This window comes from Ochotona curzoniae, unplaced genomic scaffold, assembly GCF_017591425.1.
Source record: "Ochotona curzoniae isolate NIBS_2020 unplaced genomic scaffold, NIBS_Ocur_1.0 scaffold_1037, whole genome shotgun sequence".
Lineage (NCBI taxonomy): Eukaryota > Metazoa > Chordata > Mammalia > Lagomorpha > Ochotonidae > Ochotona > Ochotona curzoniae.
In genome coordinates, this window is record NW_024467083.1 from 19609248 (window position 1) to 19635841 (window position 26594).

At 46.9% G+C, this 26594-nt stretch overlaps 1 long non-coding RNA gene across 1 annotated transcript; it reads right to left on the bottom strand.

The window, feature by feature from the left end:
* Positions 1–24204: 24204 nt before the first annotated feature.
* LOC121168309 lies at positions 24205–26353 on the bottom strand. The gene is made up of 2 exons (XR_005885715.1): positions 25902–26353; positions 24205–25284 (listed from the first exon to the last, which is right to left on the bottom strand). It is a non-coding gene; the product is annotated as an uncharacterized LOC121168309 (long non-coding RNA).
* Between the last annotated feature and the right edge of the window lie 241 nt (positions 26354–26594).

Genomic DNA, 26594 nt, shown 5'->3' on the forward strand with positions numbered 1-26594 from the left:
CCTAGGGTGTTTGCTGGGTCCCTTGATAAGTTCTTGTAGGACTGGCTGTTTCAGCTGGGCTAGAGAAACCAAGCAGAGATGCTACAGACATGATAACTGTGGGGAGAGGAGAAACAGAGGGCATAGCTGGGCCACCAACAAAGCCACTTCTTCCCACCTAGGAATTCTGTTTCCAGAATTCTACACACACACACACACACACACACACACACACACACACACACACACCCTCAGGGATCTGTGAACCAGGTGGCTCCTCCCTTCTGTGTTTCCTGGACAAACAGGAGTCCATCAGTGCCCAGAATGACTCAAAAAAGGAAGACAGACACTTGCAAAGATCCAGGCAGCCGTTGGCCTGGGGATGAGCTCTGAGTGTCCCTTTGTTGCTCTAAATTGGAAACTGAAAAGTGAACTGGAGTCAGCACAGCCCTTTAAGCCACTGCTTGCAATGCCAGTATCCGCTAATGAGACTGCTGGTTTGGATCCCGGCTATTCCACTTGTAATGCAGCTCCCTGCTAATGTACTTGAGGAGGCAATGGAAGCTGGCCCAAGTGCTTGAGTCCCTGTAACCCACACGGTTCCTGGATTCAGCATGGCAGTGTATGAAATCTGTCTCTCTCCCTCTCTCTGATTACTCTGATTTCAAATAAATAAATGATACATATATATTTCACATATTTTAAAATATATATTACTATATATTATATTTAATATATTTTAATATGTATTTTATATTTCTATTTTTTTTTAATGAGAACCAAAAGCTAATATGGGAAACAGGATAGGTCAGAGTACATGCCCACAGGCAAGCATGGTTGAGATAACGTCCTTCACTCCGTCACTTCTGCGAAGGCTTCTAAGCTGTCTGACCTGGGTGACAGCAGAGAAACACTATCACAGGACACCATCACCCCCGCCTTAAAAGCCACTGTGCTTCTGTGCTGCCTTGGGATCAAGTCCAACTCCCTGGAATGACATCCTCCTCCACATTGGGGTCTCCTGGCTTCTGTAGACCCCTGGCCACCTGCTGTCTGCCCCCAGCATGAACCACACTCCCAACCTCCCTACACACACACACAAAGGGCATAAACCGCTCCATGCTGACAACACGTGGCTCAGAGTCCATCTCTTTCACTTCCTCTCCTCCGCACACATGCTCTTTGTCTGGGGAGCCCTTCTCTCCCCACTCCAGCTGGAAGACAGACTCTTTCCCGTCAAGGCTGTGCTCCAACAGGATCTTGAAGACAGCTCCCCAGTCCCAGCCTACAACCCTGGGCCCCACAGCCCTCGGTTCGAGTAACCATGACCTTGTTGACCAAGGAGCCCCTGGAAGACGGACACCACCCCTGTTCACTTCTGTCCTCTGAGCTGCTGTGACACAGCTGACAGAGGGAAGGGGGGTCAGCACATTTCCGATGAACAAATGAACAGGAAAGCACCTCCTCGAATCAGGTGGCATCAACTTAGCACTGAGTACACAGGGGCAGTAATGAATCAACAGGGGCTATGTGGCACTCTCACCTTCACAGTCCCATCCAACGTCTTCTGATAGAAGAGACACTGTGCCAACTGGCAAGCGACCTGCCACTGGGAAGGGTTGGGTAGCCTGCCCAAGGTCACTGAGTGAGGCAGGTGCCAGAGCCGGCATTCCAGCCCAAGCTGCTGACTTGTTCTTCGGTGAATGGCTGGAAGGGACAACCTAGGAAGCAGATGTGAGAGCAGCAGAGTACCTGGGGTTGATGTCGCCATCTCGCAGTATGCCCTGGGAATGGGTATTCCAGATCTGGGAAGCAAAGTGGGACCAAGCACAGGTGTGATGACGACTCAGCAACTGCTACACAAGCAGGGCTGGGGAGGCTGGGTGGACGAGGTCGAGGTGGGAGACGGAGGAGAAGGCTCCGGGCCAAAAAGGAAGCCACTGAGGTTGCTGAAAGTTTGTTTACATAATGAAACAAATGACAGGTACATTTGTGGTCTCCACCTAAAAGGGGGTTGGCACAGCTATTTCCTGTCTTACTAAAAACAAGACAAAAGCCTGAAACCCAGGGCCGGTGCTGTGGCACAGCTGGCAAAGCCACAGCCTGTAGTGCTAGATAGCGTATGGCACCTATTTGTGTCTGGACTGCTCTACTTCCCATCCAGCTCTCTGCTAGTGCAACCTGGTAAAGCGGAGGAGGAAAGGCCAAGTGCTTGGCATCCGCATCCATGGAGGAAACTGGGATGAGGCTCTGGGCTCCAGCCTGGCCCAGCTCTGGCTGTCTGGAATGAACCAGCGGGGCTGGTGGGCGGGAGGTTGGTGGGCAGGGCTTTCCCACCCTCCACAGCTGCCTTCAAAAGTTGCAGAAAGTCATTCTGTGTACTTCCTCCCAGCCCCACCACCACTTCCCCAGGGCTTCATAGTTTTCACAGAGTTTTTAGTTTGCCAGCCCAGCTGCCCTGCCTGTCCCCTGGAGCCAGTATGCCCCCAACAACAATGGGAGCTTGTTACTGGGGTTGGGCTACTCCTGTTGCCCGCCCCAGCAGGGCTGAGTAGAGGTTCACTTTGTGCCGGTGGGAGTAGGTGGGGAGAGGGTGCTAAGGAGAGCATGGACAAGGTGATTTCACTGGAGTCACAGGAAGTCCTGCCTAACCCAGGAGACCCTCGCACACCAGGCGTGTCAGAAAGACCTAAGTGGGAAAGTCGCCCTAAAGTGAGGCAATCTTGAGGAGGTCAGCTCAGCTGCAGAGAGGGTCTGAAAGGTTTATTCCTTGCCTTGCTGTGGCGCCGTGCTCAGCAGCGGCCACCAGAGGGCAGCACGCTTCCACAGCCGCCGGGCACCCAGGCTGAGCCAGCTGCCTGGGATGAGCAAAGGGAGAAGACAAGCCAGAGAGACAGAACTGTCCCAGGTGGTGTCAAACACAGTCCTTTTTGACTCGGGAAGGTGGAGGAGCAGCTTGTTGAGCCACTGCGCCCATTTGCCTAGTCTCGCAGAGCCCGTCATACCGGTCTCTGCCTCATCTGTGAGCACGACCACCCCCCGCCCCAGGACAGGCATGAGCCACCTCCCAGAGAAAGAAACCGATGCAGGGAGGCTGGGTGGCCCTGCTCTCACCTGGAGGGGCCACCCCTGGGGATCCTTGCTCTTTCCCTTGGGCCTTGCCTGCCAGTTTCTGACTATCCTCCCCACACTGCAAAAACAGAGTCCACTGGCCATCCTTCCCGGCCTCTGCTGGACAGCTTCCTGCCTCTGAGCCCTCAGTAACCCCAGGTGCCCTCAAGTCTCCTGGCAATGCAGCCGACTCCTCACCCATGCCAGGCATCCGCACGTCCATCAGGTGTTATCCACCCTCGCTGACCACCCATAGACTTGGTGTCCATCCCCACATCTGTCATCTAAAGGCCAGAAGGAATGGCAGTGACCTCTGAACCAAGCAACTGTCAGGCCCCATGGTGCACAGCGAGTTCTTTAGGGCCCTTCTCTGTAGCCTTCTACATGACAATAGTGGCAAAACCCTCAACTGAATGTGAGGCAAATCCTCCTGCCATGGTAGGACATGAGTAAGCCCTTGGCTGTGACATCACGTGCCTTCTCCCTCCCACTGCTTCCTAACCATTACCCTCATTGCTATTGCTGGCAGAAAGCCACTAACTAGTACCGGCACCCTGCCTGGTGCTGCACACACGTCACTTCCAACTAACTCCACACCGACTGGACAGGACAGAGTGAGCAAACCGAGACCTGGAGAGAACTGAGTACTTACTCCAAGCAACAGCAGCCGGCAAACGGCAGGTGCTGGGGCCCGGACCTAAGTCAGTCTTGGCTCGAGAGTCCTGGCTATTTCACATGAGAAAGATCCAATAGCAAGTATGCCAACCGCCCAGATTCACACTGCCGTTTGGGGCATGAGCTCTTCAACTTCCCAGCAGGTATAACTTGTTTTACCAGTGGGGTCAACTCTCCGGAGGGGGAGGGCAGAACACCGAGTGTCCATGATCTGTTTCCTACTGGCCCTCAAAGCCCGGCTAAGGAGATTGGCATTGCAACCCGCGGGCAGGAGCCAGGGAGGCGGCTGCCTCCAGTGCATAACCGTTACTTCAGTTCCTCCGACACATCTCAGATGGCCTTACTCCCCCTGCACTTTACTAAAGGCGCAGAGAGAAAAGGATGTGTCCGCCTCTGACAGGAAGCTTCGTGGGAAACACTTCTCTGAGAACTCAAGTGATGGAAAAGAGGTTGCTCTTCGTAAATCAGCCTGTTCCATTCAACTGATTACGACAGCTTTTATTTTTAATTTCTTTGGTTGCACTTTCTTTTTTTTTCTTTTTTGCCCAGAGGCCCAGAGCTGGAGTTCAGTCGCGGCCACTGTGCTTAGCTTAAATTTTGTGGCGCATCCATAAAGAGACTCCAGAAAGTTCATGGAAGGGGATTGGTGCTGTAGCCCAGTGGATTGTCACTTGTGAGGCTGGCATCCCATAGGAGTGCCAGTTCAGAGTCCGAGCTGCTCTACTTCTGATTCCGCTTCTCTGCTCATGTGCCTGCAGCAGTAGCAGAAGTTGGACAGCCAGATGGAGCCCCAGGCTCCTGGCTCCAGGCTGGCCCAACTCTGCCTGTTGAGATCATTTGCGGAGTGAACCAGTGGATGGAAGACCCCTTTCTCTCTGCGTATCTCTCCCTTGCTTTCTTCTTTCAAATAAATAAAGTTATTTTTTAAAAAAAAATGGGTAAAAAAGTGAATTGAAAAGTATACTTATTCTGGTGCAAAAAGTTTGTGAAAATGTGTATTGTAAAAAAATTCTGTACAGATTGCAAATCTTTTGCACTAAAAAGAATGCACCTTTGAATACCATTTTTTACATGACATTTTTAGGTGCTCCCAGGTGTGCCCCCTGACCACCCCTAGACTCAGTGTGTCAGCTGTCTCATAACCTTCTTTAAGATTAGCTTTACGGGCCCAGCACAATAGCTTAGCGGTTAAAGTCCTCGCCTTGCTCGCTCCCGGGATCCCATATGGGCACCGGTTCAAGTCCTGGCAGCCCCGCTTCCCATCCAGCTCCATGCCTGTGGCCTGGGAAAGCAGTTGAGGACGGCCCAAAGAATTGGAACCCTGCACCCGTGTGGGAGACCCAGAAGAAGCTCCTGGCTCCTGGCTTCGGATTGGCTCAGCTCCAGCTGTTGTGGCCACTTGCGGAGTGAACCATCAGACAGAAGATCTTCCTCTCTGTCTCTCCTCCTCTCTGTATATCTGCCTTTCCAATAAAAATAAATCAAAAAAAATTTTTAAAGATTCGCTTTTTATCCTTCTTGGAAGGCATAAACAGTGTCAAACAACCATCAGAAGGCACGTTGGTGTTCATTTGGAAGGTGTGTCTGTGGGTCAGTTATTCAAGTCTCTCATACAGACTTGTCAGACCTCCCATTGTTGATTTGGGGGTGAGGTTTCTATTTCTCCCACAACTGACTCGCAGTCACATCTTGTATTCTGAGTTAAGAAAGAGATGAAATACAGGCTGGCAATTCCCTCTCCCATTGTACATGTCCTGGGGGAGGAGCTGTCGCCCGTCCTCAGGGCATCCATCTGGCGATGGAGTTGTATACAGCAGGTGCCTGTGATCCCCCTCTGCCCTGCCCAGGTAGGACCTGTTTCTATTTCTGTCCCTGCCATCTTCTTCCACGGAGGACTAAAGTCACTACAGGGCTGCTTTGCCCTCTGCACGCCTACATCGGCTCCCACGTTCCTTTTGAACACTTGTGCACCGTTTGACCACACTGGTAAAGCCCCAGAGGAAGAGGGTAGTGCCTTCTTCATCTTTGTTCCTCCTCCCACCCATGCCCCCTTCTCCACGAAGCACCAGGACCCCAGAGGAGTGCCTGGCACAGACACAGATGGCACAGCATCTGGTTGTACATGTGAATGTAACATGTTCCTCTCAGGTCTGTCTGCTGGCTACCTGCAAGAACACTTTGTGGCCAATGAGGACTCGGCAAGGCTCCGCAAAGCATCCCCCTCAACCTAAATCAGTTTTGTGCCATCTTCCAACTTTAATCCCAGCAGAGATAGGAAATATGGGAGCTCTTTGGGTCTAGTTGAAGGGACCCCAGAGTTGATGGCTAATATTTACACATTTTCGCCTACCACAGCCTATCTCATTCTCTCATTGCTATGGTCTGTCTCTCACACAGGATGCCACACACACACACACACACACGCATTGGCCATGACTTCACTCTGCTTATTCTTTGTGTTACTCTTTTTATAATTAGAGCTCATTCACTCATTCACTTCCTTGTCTTTGGTCTGTCTGTCCCCTGGCTTAGCTTGTCAGTGTTACGTCTGCAGGCTCACCTCTGGGCCTGATCAGCCACTTGGCCTGACAGGCTTGCCCCAGATTGGTACCAGGGATGAAGCTTTGGGGACACTACAGAGCGGGGTGAGACAGGGCACCTGAGGAAAGGAAGGCCCAAGGTGGCTGGCGCACAGAACTGGAACAAACCCCACACTGACTCCTTTCTATTCTGGTCCCCATCTCTCCGTTTCCATCTGAATTTTAGGATCACTTTTTCTAGATCTGTGAATGTCCTTGGTATTTTGATGTGGATTGCAGTGAGCCTGTAATTTGCTTTGGGTAATGTGGACCTTTTGATAACAGTACTTCTTTCAAAAAGCATGAACTTCAAAGTTTTTCCATGTTCTTTTGTGTCTTCTGTTTTTTTCTTTTATTAAATTTTTATACTTTTTGTTGCAGAGATCTTTTCATATCCTTAGTTAAATGTATTCCAAGGCATTTACATTTTTGGTAGGTATTGTGAATGAGACTGATCTCAGCCCGAACATTACAGGCATGTAGGAATGCTACCGAGTTTTGTGTGCTGGTCTTCTATCCTGCAACTGTGCTGAATTCTCTACACGCTCTGATCATCTCTAGCGGAGTCTTTTGATTGCCTGATTGTCCCCATCTCTCAGAATGCCCAGCCAAGCCACCTGAGGCCCCTCTACAAGCACCCACTTTGGGGTGTTTTCTCCCCAAAGGGTGCAGTCATGAGATGCCAGTCAACTCGATTACCCCTTCAGCAGCAGTGCCAGCACCAGTGCTGAGCCTAACAGAAGCCTGATGACAGTGGTAAGGCACTGGCCCCAAACCTCAGGTAGGAACCCGAGACAGTGCTCACTCAGAAGCCCCTGCCTCCAGGGGACAGGCCAACTCCATTGTGCCTTCTCTTCCCTCTCCTGCTGACTCTTTCCCAGGGGAGAAGTTGCTCTCAGGTTCCAGCCACAGGTCTGAGAACAAGCTATGGCTGTTTGGAACTCCATTTCTAAGTGGGTGACCGTGACCAAGTTGCTTCATCTCCCAGTGTCTTCATTTCCTTTTTGATAAATGTGCAAGATGCTTCTCTGAGGATCCAGTGATGCAACACAGGCACACAACATGGCCTTGTTGCTCTGGTCCCGTGGGCAGTTGTCGGCAACATGGCTGCCTTTGGGAGGGCTTGTGCTTTACCATCAGGGACTCAGTGCAGTGTTTGGCAGGTGCAGAATTAAAGGAAAACCATTCCACACCAACCACTACTCCCCAGATGGTGCGGTACAGGTTTGCTGGGTCCCAGTGGGCATGCGCACCCTGCATTCCAAGTTTCTTCAGAGCCCATTATCAAATTTTTGCTGGAGTGGCTCCAGCCCTATTCCAAATCCCCCCACAGGGTCTCCAACTTTAGACCCAGAAACGCCACAACGGATGTAATGGGGAGGCAGGCAGTCATGTTTTCCTCCCTGCACTTGCAGGGAGGTAGCCAACTCAGCAGCACAGGCAGGTCTCCTGGGTCAGCTGCTTCTGTGCTTAGAGGACAGGGTGAGTTTCCAAGCATACGTGCTGCCAGGCCACTGGCCCCCAAGCTGCCATGGGTGAAGCCCTCTCTGAGGGTCCGCTCACAAGAGTCAGATTCTTCAGAGCAGTAATCACAGATGCCGCTTCCCGTTCCTGTCGTTCTTCTGGAGGGCCTGGCAGACGGCTGGGCACTCTTCATGCAGGGTGCGTGGATGGCTGAATTCAGCACTGAGGCGGGTATGGTGGCCACCTCCTGCCACTAACAGGAGCACAGCAAAGCTGGGGCCCACAGTTTAATTTGCATTGCATTTATTTGTATTTGTTTTGGGTCCTACATACCAAGCACCCTCTAATCTTCCATCAACTCTGCAATCTGTCCTGATTTTGACAGGGAGCAAGGACAGAGAATCTGTTCCAGGTCCAGCATTTAACCTCAAACCAGGGAGCCAGGGAGCCAGACTCCGCAGTCACCACCCCCGCCCCCAGACCTCCAAGTCCTGGTCCCTCGCAGATGAGTCAACTGGGCTGCCCTTCTCATTCCCAGAGGACAGCTAGACGCTGTCTCACTGACCATGACTTCAGCGGGGACAGCGGGCCTGTAGGTCACCGCAGATGGTCCCGCCATGCTCCCGCGCCCCCTCTCTCCCAGCCCCCGTCCCAAGCCCATGACTGGGGCTTTTTGTATTGTCCTGGACTTGGCACCCTCTCCTTCCCCTGCCAATAATGCTGGCCCTTGTTTCTGGGCAAATGGAACAAATGAGCAGCATGAACGCCATGCAATCTGCAGGCTGGAAACACCTGCAGGAGCAGGAGGGCAGCTGCCGGCTGGGATTGGGGGCAGAGGAGAGCAGGTGGGAGCAGCTGTGAGAGAACGGGCCCCAAACCTCAGGGAGGAGGGCAAAGGGCGAAGCCTCAACAGAATCCCACAGGCATGCCGAGGTCCTAAGATGACTGCAGGCCCTCCCTACATCCACACTGGCCAAAGATGGACTCTCTGCGGAGTCGTGACCCGGGGAAGGGAGCCCATGACCATGTCTTTACACATCACGTGTTAGATATTGACTGCTGAGTGGTAAGGCTGAAACGGATCTTAGGAAGCCACTGGCTCCACGCTCCCCAGTTCACAAATGACAATGACAAAGACCTAAAGATGGAGGAAACAGAGCAAAGTAGAAGTCAAGCCTCCGCTGGCTTCCAGGGCCAGCCCTCCCAGGACACGGCTAAGTGGGTGTGGGGTGTGTGCAGCCCGGGGAAGACACACCACCTTCCCATGCTGCCTCCCTTCCCATCCTGTTAAACGAAGTTTTGCTTCTCCCCAAACCCACCCTGGGAAGGTTAATAGCCATGCGGGGGGACTCTCCCAGGCTCCTGGGTTCCCTCTCCACTGGGTATCAGGCAGGCACCTCATCCAAGCTTCAATTGACCTTGGAATTGCTCTGTCACAGGCTCTGCCTTACAACCCCTCCTCCTACTGTCTCCACTACCCACACATACACACACTACACACACACACTACACGCTACACACACACACACACACACACACACACACACACACAGCCCCATCACAGCTACTGTCTGCAGGGAAAGAAGTTGACATCCAGCTTGCCCTGCTTGCCAAGGTAGTGCCTCCCTTTCCTTCTGGCAGTCACATGCCCAGCCTTTGTGTTCCATTGCCCAGAGCAAGGGAGAGCTGGGTTTCCTCTCATTTCTGCAGATGAGTAACAGACCAGGACTTTAGAATCCTGAATTCAGCAGAAAGCCCCAGGAGGCCAGTTTTTCACCACAGTGAAAATCTCTAGAGGGAAACCTACTTCTTGACCCAGACTCCAACCTGGAAAGGATTTTCTGAACCTCGCTGGGACGGGCTGGCTGGCTCTTCCCGCCCCAGTTCCCAGAAGCAGCTGTGCCAGGACTCAGACCTGTCCAGAACTGAGCCTGGGCTCCCCTGGGGAGACAAGGTGCCAATTCTTGAAACTTGCCTGCCTGCCAGTTCTCAGTTCTGCTCTTTCAACCAGCTAAGTCACCCACTGAGAAACACTCAGGTGGAGAAAAATCCACACAGTGAAGAAGCCAGGGGCTTGCTGCTTCCTGACCAGAGCTGGGACATTGACCAGTCTCCTCCAGCAGATGCCAAGGAAGGTGGTTCCCGCCAGCAGACCGTGCCAGGATGCACCATGCGCCTGCGGTGAGGGGCACCAGGATATCCTGGCACCACCAGGTACAAAGAAGCCAGAGGCGACAGAGGAGCTCTCCAGGAGGCAGCATTGGCACCTGTCCCCCTCCCCTCCACCCCCAGGGGAACAACCGTGCAAGGAGAGCAGCTATCCCTGTGATTCACCTGGGGCACAATTTGAGGATGCTGTTAGTGTGACTGGCAGGACACATTCCTCTGGAACTGTGTCAGAGGTTGTCACTCGAGGGACGGAGGTTCCCTGCAGACCACCGACGTCCCAGAGGTCCAGCTCTTGGACCAGGGACGCTATAGCAGTGTTCCTACCACCATATTATAAGGACTGTAGGTCCTGTCACAGGATTCCTGCCAAGTGGCCCGTCTGTGGCCTCCTGCCTCTTGAGGTCAGTACATGGGCCTGCACCGAGCTTGAGCGGGCCGTGATGTTTACACCTGCTTGCCAGGACAGCGGCAGCCTCAGCTCCCCAGCCGTGCAGATGTCTCTCTCTCTCTTTTTCTCTCTCTCTCTCCCCCCTGGAGTTGCCAGAACAGGAAGCTGCTCCCAGGGCGTTGGAGAGAGTGGGGAGCTGGGCCACAAGCCAAAGGAAGTCACAAAGGGCAGCTTAAAAATAACCCCTCAGGGCTGGCTGTGAGCAGGAGCTCTTGGAGGAGCCTGGAGGAGTCCAGGGCCATGTCACAAAGGCCCTGAGGCAAAGAGGCAGAGGCCACACTTGGAGGCCACCCCAGGCCCTTATCAGCCTCTCAGGCTGTTGCCCAAACCCCTTCTTCTCCTCAGAGACTTCCGGCACCACAGCCGGCAGCTGTTTCCTCCCCTATATTTAAACAACCAGGTTAGTGAACTTGGGAGCGCATGTCTGCCAGGGGCAAGCACAGCGCCTCCCACGGCGTGCGCACACACAGGGCACGGGATGTGACGGGGTGTTCTGCCCTCTTACCCACGGCTCCTCAGCCCCGCTGGCCCCGTGGGGCTGGGCGGGGTTCCTGCTCTGTGTGAGGAAGCAGCGAAGCGGAAGTCAGCCGGAAGGACCTCGCTCAGGGAGGTAGGCGGCAGGGTGAGGTGCAAGGGAGGACTGGGGACAAGTAGAGCGCCCTAAAGGACACCTGCTTCCCAGCCACACCCAGAGCAAGCTCTTAACACAGCCCTCCTGGGATACATTTAGACCTTTTGGCTTTTTTTTTTTTTTAGGCTCCATTCCCACTCTCACTTGTTTACAGGAAGGTGGCCTTGGACACCTAGAACTTTCTCTCTTAGTTCTACAGGCCCTACAGACCCAGGTTATATTGAATACTATCCGTTTCCCTCTCTCTCCCTCCTACCCCTCACCGCCCCGCCCCCCCCCACACACACCGAGTAGCCTTATGTCTTCTAGAGATTTCTCCTCACGGAAGAAGGCACCCACACTGAGCAGCGTAACAGTGCATAACTCTCCCTTGGGCCACGGGCAACCATCTCTGTACAGCTTGTAGGCTGCTGTAACCACCCGGGGCACTACTGGTCAGGCAGCATGGCCACTCCATGGTCACTGTTGGCTGCTTCTTGCTCCCCCCAAACTCTTCTTCGCATAACCCCAAGCCATTTGTCTCAGCCAGAGACAGAAGCTTGGCTTTCAAACTGTCTTCCTTGCCTTCTGCATAGAAAACATCAGCTTGTCAGGGGTTTTCTGTAATTTATGTTCTGGGAATTGGCCCTGAGTTGCACATTTCTGAATTCCAGCCCACAAAAACACAGGCTGGCGTCACCCCAGGATTCAGAGCCCCCAGCACTGCCACCTGACTGGCTGCAGTGAGCTAGAGCAAGGGACCTTAATTGGTCCGAGCCTCTTCACACATTTGTGAAATGAGCCTGAAGCAGCTTAACAAAAACTACCGTACGACACTGTGAGGATCTAGTGAGATGACATTCATGAACGCCTGGCACCTCCACAGGTCCTCTGCAGTGTGAATTACCTATTTCTATTTGTGTCCCACTCCATACTCTGTCAGAAATTTCAGAGCCTGTTATTAAAATCAGCACCCCTCTCAGCGTTAGCTCCTGTGGTAACAGCAAATAAGGGCTTGAAGTACATACTATGCTGTGCACATCTGTGCATCTTAACACACTCTTTTGAGGGGAGAGGGGAAAAGAGAGAGGCAGAGAAAGAGCAAGGTCATTATTGTACCCATTTTACAGATAATCAGACTGAGGCTAAATGCCTTTCCTGGGAATACCTATGTAATAAATGGTAGATCCAAGATCTGGACCCAGGCAGGCCAGCTTCTGAGTCACTGCCATTAACCTCTTTGCTATATTTGTGTGCAGACTGATGGACTGTAATACCACTCTTAGGGACTTTTTCTGGATGGAGGGAAGATATGAACTGTGCTCCTCAGAATCTGATTTTTAATTAGCCACAGCAGTTGATCATTCGGTAATGACAGTGACTGCTGAACTTACGCCAGACACTGCCTGTTAACCCGGGTTTCTATGCGTCAGATCAGCTGACCCATTGGCCTGGAGAGTTCTTTATTGGGAGGGGCTGGCTTTGCATTAATGCATGATCAGAAGCACTTACGGTTTTGGCCACTAAATGCCAGGAACAAGCCCAAATCCAGTGACCAAAACTGTCCCCAGACCTTACCAAATATTCCCTGGGGTGTGAAAACCACCATTCCCCATGGAGAACCTCTGTTCCAAATGACGGGAGTCAAGTTCAGAAAGGTTAGGCAGTCTTTTGCAACACCACAGCCTGGCAGGCAGAAGAAACAGAATCTGAACAGGTTTGTGCAATGTCAAGGCCCAAGTATTTAGCATAACATCCCATTCTCTCCTGCGTCCTGAGTGAAGAAGCTATGAACACCAAAATCCAGCTGTCACAGGCATAGCATCAATCCACTCTGATTCCCTTCCCCCCCATAAAACAATGTCTGGTTGCCACTTATTGGAGCACACCTAATTGTGAACTCTTTGGAGCTAAATCCACTGTGACCTAGGCCACTCTGCCAGGCTGAGGAGTCAGAGCTTGTTTCCAAGCCTATGTCAACCGCCTGGGCCTTGAGTGTAGACCCACTGGGAGGACTGAGCTCTTGGAAAGTCATGGCATTGCTTACCATTGCTTGCTTTCAGCCACTGTGTGAAAAACACCAAGGCCAGACTCCCAACTCCGGCTTCTGCCCGTGCTTTATCTCCATTTAGTCTCAGATTAATTTATGAAAATCCCTCCCGGACACAAAGTAGACCAGATTGATCCGTTATGCCACTGTCTATAGCACAGATGTGAGTTTGAAGAGAGGCCACCAGCTACCTAAATATCAAGTTGCATACAGGAACATTAAGTCACTGAGCTGCAGTGACCCCTAGTTTTGGTTCTCTGCTTCCCTCTTCAAGCTTCATGCTGGGCCAGGTTGTTCACAGACAGTTGCAACTGTGATTGCACCGGACATTCACAAACTCCTTGCCCTGTGGTCTTCAACACCCAAGCACAAAGTAGAGTCATTGACAGGAGAAATGACAGCTGATGAGCCACCACCACCCTTGTGACAGAAGTCCCCGGGCCTTGGTGATGTTAGCAGCAACACAGTCCAGAAGCTGCCGTCTGTGTCCTCCACTGGAGTTGTTGCCAGAGAACTTTCATTATGAGATGCTAACATCAGCCATCTCCCGGACACGTCGGGATGGTGATCACGGAGCAAGAGGACATCACTGTGGCAATGGGAGAAGACTAGACTTTTCTCTTTAAGGCTCTAGAGTTTGCCAAGCACATGAACAGAAGTGAGGGTGTGAAATTTAGTGATCCAGATAGAGAAATTGCCACAGAGGAGCAGTGTAATGAAGTTTTAAAGCTCCTTTTTCTAGTTACACATATCAACACATTAATCACTTGTGAAATTAACTTCTGGCTCATGACCACAGTATGTTTTTAATCAACACAATGAAAAGGAATGTGCATATAGGAAGGGTACTTCTGTCCCGTTCTATGCTTGAGTTGTTGGTAGGTAGCAATTTTAAATAACTTCCTTTTCTTCTTTTTCTTTTATGCCTTTATCAATGTATAATTAGGATATAACAAACTGCACATGTTTAACCTGAGCAGCCTGCTGCATGTGGGCAAGTGTGTACATCTGTGAACCTAGCAAGCACCACAGTCAAGATAATAAACCTGACAGTCACTCCGCAGTCCTCACCTGCTCCCTTCTCCCCACTCCACCCCATAACTATTGGTCTGTTCTCTGTCACTACAGTGAAGTTTACATTTTCTAGAAAACAGAAATTGGGTCCCACAGTAAGTATGTACTGTTATTCGTCTGGCTTCTCTCAGCACAATTTTGAAATTCATTCGTGCTGTTGTGTATACCCACAGGTGTTCATTCTTACTGCTGAGTAGGGTTGCAGTTGGATGGCTCTGTCATGGTTTGGTTACACATTCGCATGTTGATGCGTATCTGGATTATTTCCAGTTGGGGGCTGCTACAAAGTTGCCATGAACAAGTCTTTAATAGGCCATATGTTTTCTCAGGTGAATACCTGACTACACAATGACCAGATCATATGGCTGACATGTACTTAACCCCTTAAGACGCTGCTACATCTTCCTGAAAAATGCTTGTGCCATTTTACTTCTCCACTAATAATGGATGGGATTTCCAGGTCCTTTATCACAGTTCCACCATTGCTTGGGAAAGTCAGTTGTTTTCATCTCAGTCATTCTAGAGGTCATGTTGTAGTACCTCCCTGTTTTAAGTTGCATGTACCCTAAGGACCAATTAGATTTAGAAGATTTCCATGTGTCTTTCAATTTTTAAATTTTTGTTTATTTGTTTTACTAACTTGAAAGGCAAAGCGAGAGAGCAAGAGGGAGAGGGAGATTGAGAGCGGAATCTTCTGATCACTGATTGCACCCTTTGGCTGAGCCAAATCAAACCAGGAGCCTGGATCTCCACCCAGGTCACCAGATGGGTAGCAGGGACCCAAACACTTGAACCATCGTTCACTGCTTTTCCAAGCACATCAGCAGGGAAGTAGTTCCAAAGTGGTACAGCTGGGTCTCAAACAGGTGGTCACAGGCTCCTCTTGTGCTATTTTGTTGTTGTTTGTTTGTTTTTTGACAATCATATGTCATTCTTAGACAAATTGTCAAACTTTTTTTCCATTACAAAATTAAAATTGAGTCATTCCCTTTTGAAAATTGTAATTTATGTTTACTTGAAAGGCAGAGAGGGAATTAGTCAACGTGCTAATGGAGTTATTCATACATTTTCATTCAAGTCCTTTGTCGGGTATGGTATATAACTTGTAAATATTTCATCCCAATCTGGCTAACCTTTCCTTTTCTTAACAGTACTACTGAAAAACAATTTCACTTTACTTACTGTTGTTTCTGTAGTTTTCAATTTTTGTGTTGTATTTAAGAAATCTCCCAAACACTCTTTGCTCTCCTAAAAATTTTATAATTTAGCATTATATACAAAACTAAGTCCATTTTAAGTTCATTTTTGTCTATGCTGTGAGGTAGGGGTTGAGGTTCACTTAATTCCATCTGGCTGTCTGATTGTTCTGTACCATCTGTTGAAAACAGTTGCTGCGGCATCTTTCTCAAAAGCCAGTTGGCCATAAATGTGTAAGTCAATTTCTATTTTTACTTTTCTATTTTTATACACATACCACATCATCTTAATTGCCATAGTTTTATCATAAGTCTTGAGATTAATCACGATTAATCTTTGCTATTCTTTCTCAAAGTTGTTTTGGCTATTCTAACTCTTTTAAATTCTTGTGTAGATTTTATAAGCAACTTTTGCATTCCTGAAGAACAGAGCATTTTAGAAATTTGATTGGATTGTGTTAAAGTGATGCCACAGTTTAGGAAAGAATTGCCAATTCAACAGCTATAGTAAGGGTTTAGGAAATGAACCAGTGGATGGAAGTTAATTCTGTGTGTGTGTGTGTGTGTGTGTGTGTGTGTGTGTCTTTCCAGTGGATTAAAATTAATAAACATTTAAGAAATTCTTGAGGGGCAGGCACTTCATACCAATGTGTACACAGCCCTTGGAATGCCTACATCCCTCATCAGATTGAGTTGCAGACCTGGCTCCATTTTTGATTTTGGCTTCCTGTAAATGCACACATTGGGAGGTAACAGTGGATGGCTTAAGTGCATGGGTTCTTGCCATCCTGGTTTCAGTCTGGCCCAATTCAGTTTTGGGAATTTAGGGAATAAACAGGAAAATAGGAGACCTCTCTCTCTTTGCCTTTCAAATAATTGTTTTGAAAGATTTACTTAGTTGAAAAGCAGAGTTGCAGAAAGAGAGGGATACAGAGAGAGAAATTTCCATCTGCCGTCTCTCTCCCCAAGTGACTCAATTGGCTAATCCTCTGCCTGCAGGGGCTGGCACAGGTTCATGTCTCAACTGCGCCACTTCCCATCCAGCTCCCTGCTTATTGCCTTAGAAGACAGTGGAGGATGAATCAAAGCCTTGGGATCCTATACCCGCTTGGGAGACCCAGAAGAAGCTCCTGGTTCCAAATCAGCTCAGCTCTGACCATTGCAGCCATTTGGTGTGTGACTCAGTGGATGGAAGATCATCTCTCTGTTTCTCTATAAATCTGTCTTTTCAATAAACATAAATCTAATAACAATAAATAAATAAATAAATAAATGTATATGGCTGCTCTTGTGGTTTCCTCTCTTTGATTCTTGACATTGGCTATCTTTGTCCATAATTCTTTTCCTTCAACAGTCAAACCAGAAGGTTGTTAATTTTATTGATATTTTCAAAGAACCAGCTTTTGATTCTTTGATTCATTCTGCTGATTTGTGTTTCATGTATTTATGACTTTATTATTTTGTTTATTCTGCTTGCATTGAGTTTACCTTTCCCTAGTTTGTTATGGTGAAAATTGAGGTCACTGATTTGAGACCTTTCTCCTCTCTTTATATAGGTGTTTCCCCAACTATTACTCTCCCACTAAGCTTTGCTTTTACTGTGTTTTCTGTTATTTTTTACTTTTGTATATTTCAAAATACTTTTTAACTTTCCTTTTCTCTTTGTCTCAGATTATTTCAAAATGTGTTGGTTTATAATATTTGGGGATATTCCTAATGTTTTTCTATTATCAGTCTCTAACTCCGTATGAAGAAAATAACTGGCATGATTTAAATCATTTTACATTTATTTAGATTTGTGTTTCATGTTTGATTAGTAAATGTTCTATGTGCTCTTGAATATGTATCCTACTGTTGTGTAAATAATTCTATAAATACAAAGTAGGCTCAGTTAATTGATAGTGTTACTCAGTTTCTCTATATCCTTGCTGATTTTCCATGCACTCTTTCTAATAATTATTGAGAGAGAAGCTAAAATTCCAGCTACACTTGTGGATTTTTGTGTTTCTTTTTCACATTTAGCAGTCTTGGTTTGATATATTTTGAAACTCTATTATTAGCTGCAAGAATGTTTGCAATTACCCATGTCCATGTGATGAAATGACCTTTTTATCTCTATTATGTAACCTCTTTATTCCTGGAATCTTCTTTGTTCTGAATTCTTCCTTCTCTGTTGGTAACAGAACCTCCCTAACTTTCTTTTGGTGAGTGTTATCATGGTGCAGCATTTTCCACTCCCTTATTTTTCACTCTTTGTCTCTTAATATTTAAAGTGACTTTTTTTTTTCAGGCAACGTATGATCGTTGTGCTTTAATCTGGGAATCTCTCCTTCTTATTTACTATTTAATGTAATCACTGATTGAGTTGTACTGAAATCTGTCATCTCGCTTTTTTTTTTTAATTTGTTCCATCTGTTCTTTGTTCCTCTTTTTATATCTTCTTTTGAACTAAGCATTTCTCAAGATTTTTTAAAATATGTATTTCTGGAGCAGCTCCAAGTTAATACCAAACTTGAATGGAAAGTACAGAGAGTATCCTTTTACCCTCTTCCTCTATGCATGCACAACTCCTTCCACTATCAACACCCATCATTAGAGTGATGCATAATTACACATCATTATCACTCAACGCCCATACCTTACATTAGAGTTCACCCTTGGCATCATACAGCCACTGGGTTTTGACAAATCTATATTCATATTATCTAACATCATAGTATTATACCGAATGGGGTCTCTACATTACAAATCCTTCGTACCTCTCCCATTCACCCCTCTCTGCCCATCAACCCCTGGAAACCATTGCTTATTTTGTATTTTCCATAGTTTTTGCTTTTCTATAATCTTGACCAATTGGAAATGTATGGAATGCAGCTTTTTCAGATTAGCAGCTTTTATTTTGCAGTACACATTTATGCTTCCTTCATGTCTTTTCATCACTTGATAACTCATTTCCTTCTCACACCAGATAACCTTCCATTCTCAGGATTAATTATGGTTTAACTGTCCACCAACTGAAGGACATGCTGGTTGCATTCAAGTTTCTGGTAATTATGAATAAAGCTGCCACAAACATCCATGTTCAGGTTTTCTGTGGACACAGTTTTCAGCTCATTGGAGTCAATACCAAGGGGCACAGTCAATGAATAGGTATGTTATTTCAGAAGAAACTGCCTTTTGAAGAAATTGCTGCACCATTTTACATTCCCACCACCAACAAGTGAATGTTCTGTTTTCTCTACCACCACTAACAGTGTTTTGGACTTTAAGCATTCTAATACTTATGTAATGTTAATTTCCTGTACTGTCTGATAAAGTTAGTCACAACATTGTTTCATGGACTTTGACCAGTTTATTACTTATTTCAGGCAGAAAGGTAAATCTGGTTTCATCTTGGTAAATCAATTCTACCTTGACACGAAATAAAACGCTAAAATTGCATGCTATATAGGATGGAAGTGTGGGGGAAGGAGTACAAGTGTGAAAAACACTCCTTTAGGGCCACATTTCCAGAGCTGGAGTTGTGGTAGGATGGGTAAAGCCACTGTGTGCAACCCTGATATCCCATATGAACTCCAATTTAAGCTCTAGTTGCTCTACTTCTGATCTTGGTCCTTGCTAATTGCCTGAGGAAAGCGACAAAAAAAAATGGCCTAAGTGTTTGGACTCATGCTACCCACATGGAGACCTGGAAAAAGCTCCTGGCTTTGGCTTGGCCCAGCTTTGACCATTGCAGCCATTTGGGGAGAACAAGAAAGTAAGACCTCTCTCTCTCTCTCTTTCTCTCTCATCCTGCATTTCAGGGACCTGAATTGTGGCATAATAGGCTAACCCTCCACCTATGGCACCAGTATCCCAATTGGGCACAAGTTCATGTCCTGGCTGCTCCACTTCCCATCCAGCTCCCTACCTGTGCCCAGGGAAAGCAGTAGAAGATGGCCTGGCCCTTGGAATCCTACATTCACACGCATGGGAGACCCGGGAAAAGCTGGCTTTGGATCAGCTTAGCTCTGGGCTCTGGCTATTTGAAGAGTGAGCCAGTGAATGAAAGACCTTTCTCTCATGCCTTCTCTCTCTCTGTAACTCTGCCTTTCAAATAGAAATAAAATTAACTTTAAAAAAGCTGCCTTTTAAATAATTGAATGTCTAAAGAGTTTTAAAAAGACAACATTTCTCTGAGTAATAAAAGTCCCAGCATTGCAGACTGTAGATGTGCAAAGATCCCACAGTCTAGAAATTTGCCTCACTTACAGAACCCTCCTAACTTACCATTTTAAATGACTCTGAAACTTATGTAACAATTAAGCTTGAATCTAAGCATTGTAAATAATTAAGAGCATGGACATGAGATCATGGGAAATCAGGCCAAGGACCAACAAACTGAGCTTATTACCTTCCCCACAAGGAGATGGCAGTGCAGAGAAGCAATTCTCAGAGGCTAATCAGCCCCCACTGATCAATGTTTTGTCTTACAAGACAGTGATGTTCTGTTGTCTGCATGGGCAGTCATGAGTCAGAGAGCCACCCATTGGCCTCAGAATGGGAGGGAGGAATGCATCTGCAGGCCTTGCTCCACAGCTGGCTGTTTGTCTGTTTTTAATACAGAGTAAACCCTTTTTAGTGCAGCAGATAAAGCTTGGTGACAAATGAGGAACTTTAGGGATGCAAAAACTCACCGGAACTTCCTGATATTTAGTAGGTGAGTGAAGGTGGCTTCCCAAACTCTCCAAGTCCCATTCACGTCTGGCAAGGTAGGGGACAATTCAAGGTATTGAGTCTGACAAGCTACAACTCCCTGTTGCTGTAGTTCCTGCCCCCTACTAGCCCAATGTATTTATTAGCCAGCTTTAAAGTTAAGAGCTGAGGTCACAAAGGTGGCTCTGAACAAGATGCTTCACTGCTGATTCTCCACTAAACTAGAGCTAACATTCTCTCTTGCAGCCTTTTGAGTGAGAAGAGCTCATATGACTCCTAGCCCATGGCATTCATTCAGCAAACAGAGCTGTCACCACTATAATATGGTGGCTCTCTGAGCAGGAAACAGTGATCACAGAAAGAAAGTGTAAAGATAGTACTTCTTTGTACTTATCAAAATAAAGACATGCTATCTCAAATGAGATTCTATCCAAGCCTTATTTTTTAAAAATCTCCTTTGCACTCCAGAAAATAGAATTCATCAGAGGTGATTTTTTTAAAGATCCATTTCTTTTTACTGGAAAGGCAAATCTACAGAGAGAAAGAGAAAGAAAAATATTTTCCATCCACTGGCTCACTCCCCAAATGACAACAATGGCTGGAGCTGAACCGATTCCAAGCTAGGAACCAGGAGCCTCTTCCTGGTCTCCCACCTGGGTGCAGAGTCCCAAGAACTTGAGCCATCCTCTACTGTTTTCCCAGGCCACAAGGAAGGAGCTGAATGGGAACTAGAGCAACCAAGACATATACACTGGTGTCCATATGGGATGCCATGTTTAGAGGTAGAGAATTAGCAAATTGAACCAATTAACTAGCCCCAAGAAATATTCTAAATGGAGGTATCTATTCTTAAACCCGGCAGGTAGTTCTTTAGAAGCTGGGGTGGTTTTTTGTTTGTTTGTTTGTTTTGTTTTGTTTTTCCAGAGACTTGGTCCAGACTTAGTCCCTCTCGTAGCCATCCCTACCTGGAAAGCATGGTTGAGATGAGAGTCTCACATCACTCAGGCTGAGGATTGCCAGATCACAGCGTGTACTAGGAAGATGAGACACAAAAGAAAGGCACTAACACTGACCCCATACATCTCAGCCTTGTGCAAGGGGGAAGGTAGAAGAGCTCTTAGCAGACTTAACTAAGGTGCCACTAGGATCTGCTAGGATAAGGCTGTCTCACAAAGGCCTGTCACCAGCCTGGCAAGACATCCCAGCCACTGAAGCTAGATCCTTGTCTCATGTGCCAGTGTAACTGTGCCCTGTTCCCTACTACTGTTACAGAGTGAGAGTAGACTGCATTGACTTTTACTGGAATGTTAATTTGAATCCCAACTGCTTCAATTCTGATCCAGCTCCCTGCTAGTGTGCCTGGGAAAGCAGCAGAAGATGGGTCAAGTGCTTGGACCACATCCACATACATGAGACACCTAGGTGGAGTTCAAGACTTCTGGCTTCAGCCTGGTGCAATCCTTGCCTTTACAATCATTTGGGGAGTGAACCAGCGGATTCAGCAGATGGCAAATCTTTCCCTATGTCTCTGTGTGCGTGTATGTTTGTATCTCTTCCTCTCTGTCCCTCTGCCGTTCAAATAAATAAAATCAATATCAAATTTCCCCACAAGATCTTTGGATGCTTTGCCACAGGACAGCCTAACTTTCAAAACATACAAAATAGGACTCAGCACCCAGTAGTCTAGAGGCTGAAGTCCTTGCCTTGAACATGCCAGGATCTCATGTAGGCACCAGTTTGTATCCCAGCAGCCCCGTTTCCCATCAAACTCCCTACTTGTGGCCTGGGAAAGCAGTTGAGGATGGCCCAATCCCCTGGGACCCTGAACTCGAGTGGGAGACCTGGAAGAGGCTCTAGGCTCCTTGGTTTGGATTGGTTCAGCTCCAGCCATTGTGGCCGCTTGGGGAGTGAACCAGCGGATGGAAGACCCTCCTCTCTGCATATCCAACTTTCCAGTAAAATAAATAAATAAATCTTTTAAAACATACAAAATAATTCATTCTTGTGTGTGGAGAACAGAGGTTTTCCTGCTTTGTTAAGACTTGATATCGAAGTGTGAGTCACTAACTCTGACAGTGCTAGGTAGTCGAAGTCCTCTTCAAGCAGGGATTCACAGAATTCGACTCTTCCCCTTCCTTTCTGGCTCTGCCAGCTCCCAGTCCTCCTGTTCTCTTTTTTCCTTGAAGTGCAGGCCTGCTCTTCCCTTTCCACTTACAAACCTGACGAGTTCTACAAACAGAACCTGTACAGTCACTTCTTTGGTCAGGTTGCCACAGATACAATGGCTGCCCACATTCCTTCATGGGTTTAAAAAATTGTAAATGAGTAATAAAATAGTTTAAGAATAACACCAAAAAAGCATAAAAGTATAATATTTAAAATGCTGAACAAATAAAATATCCCTTCCTGCCCTTCATCCCACCCAACATTTCCACACTGCTTAGCCAACCATTGTTAGTGGTTTGTTGTGTGTTTGCCCAGAATTGTTCTACACCTACAATAGAGTATAATACACTGCTTCAGTTACAAACAGATGCTCAGAATTAGGACGCCGGGATTTGATTTCTGATTTTGCCACTTGCTGGTTGGGTGACCTTCAACAAGTTACTTAATGTCACCATACTTGAATTTTTTCACGTAGAACTGAAATCATTTTATCATCCACTTCCTAAAAATTGCTTGATGATTAATAATTGAATAAATATTAAACACTTAAGAGTAATACTAGTGTCACATATGCTATTATTATTTTATATATGTTTTCATCTTTGTTGCAGAGTGTATATTGTTACACATGCTATATCACATAACAAATACATATAATGGATAGCTTTCAATATTCACCTCATTCATTGTAATGATAACATGACATTGGATAATATAGAAGTAAGAGTTTCTGTTGCTTTAATGAATTTTTAAAAACATTTCTATTTATTTGAGAGGCAGAGAGACAGACAGGAAGTTCCCATCTGTTGGTTCACTTCCCTCAGTGCCCACCATGGCCAATTCTGTAAGCTGTGATGGCAGGAACCCAATGACTTGAGCCATCACCAATGCCTCCCAGGGTCCACAGGGATGGGGAAACTCAAGTTAGAATCCAGGGCAAGGAAAAGAGTCCAGGTACTCCAACGTGAAATGCAAGCATCTTAACCACTAGGCTAAATGCCTGGCCTGCACAGCTACTGTTCTCGTCGATCAGCTTGTGTAAGTGCTGCTTTCCAAACATGCTTCTCCAGCAGGCCCCTGGAAAGGAAGTCATCTTTTGCCTGCCCCTTCCCATGACCTGGAGTTGGAAGAGCTGATCCCTGAGGAAAGAGCTATGTATAACTGGGCAAGAAGAGAGCTGTGGAAACATGTGAGTGATGTGAATATAAATCAAGGGGCCAGAATGCACACGCACACATGCATGGATGTGTGTATGCGTTTACTGACGCATTCTTCCCTTATCTCTACCTCTACTGACTCTCATTACTTTCTACCTATCTTACATCTGGGAGTCCGAGTATAAAACTAACAGATAGTTAAGAACTGTACTTACAAGTAATACACAGTGTGTCTGTCAGGAAACCAGGAGGCCTGAAAGTTAGGGCAACAGTCCAGTCATAGGAAATTGGCCTAATGTGCAGCTCTAACAACCAGACTTAGGAGCCTGGTTCCTCTGCTTATCAATTTTAAGATTTAACATGGCTGTACCTCAATTTCCCCATCTTTAAAAACAAAAAAATAACAATATTGGTTTTTATGGGGTTACACTGGGGATTAGATAAATTAAATTCATCAAGTATTTCTAACAGTGCCTAGCATAAAGCAAGCATTGTATCAATTCAACTGTTATTATGCTTGAATCTAAATGAATCTATCCATCCCCACCTCTAAATGTCTTCTTCTGTGCCAACTTCCTCCTGCTCCATTCTGTTTAGAGAGAAATCACAGGAAAGCTATCATAGAGAGACTTAGTGCGCAAATATATATATATATATATATATATATATATATTATATATATATATCTCCAGAAATTGTTCCAAACAAGGGGGGTCAGAGCCTTATCGGGAACCATCTAGTCAGATCCTGTAAGCAGTTGGCATAGAAGTCCCTCTGGACATTTGAAATCAGATGGGCATCAATTCAACACATTCCTGTAAGGGTTGTTTGCAAAATTAAAGCAACACGGCCAAAGAGCCCTGCAATTCAGGATTTAGGATTCTTGGGACTCACCTAACAAGGTCGTGATGAGCAGGGAACATGTTTAAAGATGAAGGTGAAGTGTTTACCCAAAGTCACATACTGCGGAGCAATGAGACCATGAGCTGATGACAGCTGACATATCCTGGCCAGGATGTGCTGCTTGTTTTCTGGAGTTTAGAGCAATGTGTTTGAGTGGTATCTTGTTTTCTAAACCAAGGCAGAAAATACATGTGTCCTGTAGGATGTGTCTGTACCAGAGGCGAATCCAAAAGACACTGATCATGGAGCTGGAGAAATGCAGCTGCCTTCTCCCGGCCTCTGTATGTACAACAGTGTCATTGTGTGGCGGGAGAAAAGAACTGAAGCATTCCTGCAAGCATACTTGAACTTGGGCCTCCAGCACACAGACTAGCAGCCAGCTCCCAGCCAAGGCACCCCCTTCTCTGCTCCCTTAGCCTCTCCATCTTTGTGAGAGAATTTAGTTCCATTTAAGTCCAAGAGACATGGTAAAAACAACACTCCAAGCTCTGCTTCCATTTATGGCAACAGGCATTCTCCAAAGCATCAAGGCCTCTGGGTTCTCTCTGGACCGCTCACATTCGCCTCCTCTGTTCACATGGGAGGGCCAGGACAGGCCCAAGGACATGGGATTTATCGTGTAAAGGTTCCCCACACCTCCCAGAAGAAAAAGCACCAGCATCAGCGAAAAGAAGGCCTCTGATTACTAACACAGTAAGGATGCTAGCTAGCCACAAGTCAACTTGTGCATCTTTCAGGTAAACAGAGGCGGAAGAGTGTGAAGGCCGGGGCAGCAGCAGGACACAGGGATTCGCCAGAGAAGGCAGTTGTCTTGGGAGAGAATGAAGGCCAGGCTTGCATGTTTCCTTGCACTCTTCACTTCCCGTTAGAGATTACTGATCCATGGCTGTGTGTAACATCCTGTCCCCGGGAGAAGGAAGCAAAACTCGACCCCATAGGAGCTTATCCTGGCTCTCATTTCCTTTTCTGTGAATCTGTTTCATTTCTCAGACTCCCCAGTCCCTGTTGCTGAAAAAAGAAACCACACTTTTTTTGTCCCCAAGGTTCAGATATTCACGGTCATGGTCACGTTTCATGCTCACCCCATGTGGATGCCTCAGCAAGTCCTGTGCGTTAGCCATGTTAGTAGTCAATTGTTTTGTCAGCTGGCATTTATTTTTCTTCTGTGTGTCATACACAGACCCTACATGCCTTGGCACCTTCTGTGCCTTCATTCAGTCGCAGTCCCAAGGGTGGCCACCCTCTAGGTGACTAGCCCTGCACCAGTACCCGGCCAATCTATCTGCAAAATGCTGAGCCCGACTCACCTTCCTTCTACAACTCACTGGCTGTGCCTGCCTTCAGCTGCTCAGGCTCAAGCTGATGCCGCCAACGTACTCACCAGGCTCTAGGTCTTCCCTATGGTTTCCGACTTGTCCTGCTGTCACCTTATCTACCCAAACTTTTTTCTTTCTCCATGATTCTTACCTAACGCTTCTTTAGCTCATGGAATGGCATCATCTTTGGAGGCCTGAAAACTTGCTCTTCTCCCACCTCAGCACAATGGCTCCTTCTTCCTTGTCCCTGAGCACTCCTCTCTAGTGTATGCCCTCAGACTCACTGCACGCTTGTGTCCACAGGCTTACCTGGATTCTGAACATAAAGATCATCTTTTCCTTGTGTATTCCAACATTGCCTCGGGTGAACGAGACAGCTTCCACCTACCACAGCCCTGACTCCTCTGCAGGCACTCAGCTGACTTGTTCGGCACCTGAAGTTAATCTGACATCAGTACCTCCTCCAGGGATGCAGGCAGGTATGTAAATAAAAACGCAATTGTGACAGACAAAAAAAAAGTTCACAGGGCGTTGGTGAAAGGGAAAATTTCCCTTTTGGGGAAACTGAGGACAAAAAGACTGAAAAAATCCAAGCAGAATTTTGAACCTTGTCTTAGGACACACTCTTTTAGGACACCGGAGAATTTCTCTTTAAAAGAGACCTTTCCCTACTTGACACATTAAGTTAAAAAATTAGAAAGAAAATAGTCTGAACTCACTCAAAATTGTTAAGAAATAAAAATATTATGTTTCCATGGGAAACAATCTTATTTTACTAAGCCCAAGGAAGACATATCTAATCTGGATTTAATAAATTCTAAGGAAAGAAAACTAAAGCAATATAATTAGCAACATAAGACACATAACGGGTAGGGCAGCCAAAATGAAGCCAGGTGTCTTTTTTTTTTCTTTTTTCTTTTTCTTGTTTTTCTCCCCCCCCCTTTTTTTTTGTCCACTTTAGCTACTATCATTTATTCAAGGGGATTTTTTTTTCTCCCTGTG